We start from the raw sequence: 2,208 nt of genomic DNA, 5'->3' as shown, positions 1-2,208 counted from the left end.
CCGTGAAATCTTTATCCAAGGTTATCATACCATCAGAATCTTATACCGGCCCATGCGTATTTGTAATTACATTATAACATCGATGCTGTAAAAACAACCTTGTGAAATTTAAAAGAGTCACATTAAGCTTTCACCGGAAGTTTATCATTGGCTTAAAAACTCTAGCTGTGCATATATCCCATTCGTCACATTACTGCGTTCCTAAAAAATATAATTAGAATACAGTAATGCGTTACTGAGGAACGTGTTACATCCAACTCTGATAATGACTTTGAAAATAAAATTGTTTGTAGGTAAATAATTGTGAAATTAATCGAGGTTTTGATTTTAGGTCATCATATCCTCCTGCCCTGGTACACACCCCCAGTACAGTAGGTACGCTTTGTAGATTACATGTGAAAACGGCTTGCCACAAAAAAGTTCCAATCTCCCTGTAAACTCCTCCTCCCTTTACTCACGCTGTATATCTACTGCAAACCATTACAAAGACGCCGGTAACATTTGACAACGCTGAACAAGTTGACCACAAGACACAGACGGAAGGCATGGAAACCAACATCAGAGGTAAAAAAAAAAAAAATTGTTGTCTTAACTTCTGCGTCGTTCATGACATCGTAAACACCGACAGGCGCGGGGTATCACTGCGGTTTGACACTTAATGATAATTAGAGTTTTTACTCGAGTAAATCATTACCATCGTCACCATCCACCGCTATAAACTGCGGAGTTTATGGAGTGGAATTATTTCACATGGGTAAGTGCAGAATAACATCGAAATTAAAGTTGGTGAACGACATCTCTACATCTCGACGCCTCTAGGTGGTGCTCTCAATACAAACATGAGTTGTATAGGAGTGAGAAAAATGACCTGATGTGAACTGAAGAGATTAAAAGGACGACACAAAGCTACAGACACTGTGTTTATTTGATTTTCTGACATTTAAAACAAACTCTTGAGATGCCTGTAAACAGTATGATATAGTACAATGTGAGGTTTCATTGGTGCTGTCAAAGCAATGTAATGGTCTGGTCTATCTTTGCAGACGTTTAGTAGCAGAAAGTAGACGCTCATCTTGGAATTTTGATCTTTCTTACTGCAGGTGGGATATTTGAGTATTTTTGGAGGCATCTGAGGAGAGCCTGGAGACTCCTGTGCTGCCGAGGCCCTGATGACTCTGGTGTGTATCTAAAGGATTTCCACAATATCAGTTGGAAGCATTTATTAACAACTTTAGTTAGTAATGTTTTATAGCTTAATCAGGCGATTGGAATGACGGGAGCGTTTAGTAATTAATGACAGAAATAATTTTAAGTTTTGAGTAAACTAATCCTTTATGAAAACTGAGGGGGCACAAATTCTTTTTGAGGGGACAATGCCCCCTTTTGCCCACCCCTGCCCAAACCCCCCCCCCCCTCCCCCACCGCCCGTAGCGCCAGGCCTGACCTTAATGCTGAACAGATCAGAAGAGTTTGCAAATGTATCAACAAATGAAAATTACTTTGTGTTATAAAATCATTGTTGGGTAAAAAAAAAAAGAAAAAGTAAATGAATGTATTGAAAACAAATATATAAATAAATTTGTGGTTTTTCAGAAATAAAATTGTCAGTGGAAGAAACATCACCATTCAATGCGCAAATCTCTGTCCGTCCATGGTGAAGATGCTCAAGCCTTTTTCTTTACAAAGGTGAGATACAAACTGACATTGACTGGCATTTATTTGTTTAGTGTATTGTTATGATGAGCCTAATTATGGCTGAGCGATTTGGCCTAAAATCAAAATCTCGATTAATTGAACTTTAACACGATTACGAAAACTGAACGATTATTTTCAAAATTCATTTTATGTTTTTGCCCTCATAGTTCACTGACAGGCTTTCTACAGTAAATATTCTCACATATTACACGTGAGAGATTTTTGAATGAAGGGTGCATTACTTTATTTTAAAATATTAAAGGAAACACACCATGATTATTTATTTAATGAACATCAGCGTTGATCAACTAAATTTAAAGCACATTGCTTAAAACCAAAAGTTTTTTTTTCTTATTAAAAAAGTGAAAAAAAATAAAAATAACTTGCACTTTTTGAAATAAAGTGGCCGCACAAGTATATATCTGCCTCAGCCTTTAACAGAGTGGGGTCACATGACACCTGAGTAAAGATATTGAAAAACTCGTCCTGGAAAACTTAGATCGATTATAGGTT

General features: G+C 36.9%; 1 long non-coding RNA gene across 1 annotated transcript; it reads left to right on the top strand.

The window, feature by feature from the left end:
- The first annotated feature begins 499 nt into the window (after nucleotides 1-499).
- Nucleotides 500-1,670, top strand: LOC130220205 (uncharacterized). The gene is made up of 3 exons (XR_008836150.1): nucleotides 500-564; nucleotides 1,101-1,178; nucleotides 1,594-1,670. It is a non-coding gene; the product is annotated as an uncharacterized LOC130220205 (long non-coding RNA).
- The last annotated feature ends 538 nt before the right edge of the window (nucleotides 1,671-2,208 follow it).

Source organism: Danio aesculapii, chromosome 3 (assembly GCF_903798145.1).
Source record: "Danio aesculapii chromosome 3, fDanAes4.1, whole genome shotgun sequence".
Lineage (NCBI taxonomy): Eukaryota > Metazoa > Chordata > Actinopteri > Cypriniformes > Danionidae > Danio > Danio aesculapii.
The sequence above is the reverse complement of the archived record's forward strand: the minus strand, read 5'-3'. Positions and strand labels throughout refer to the sequence as shown.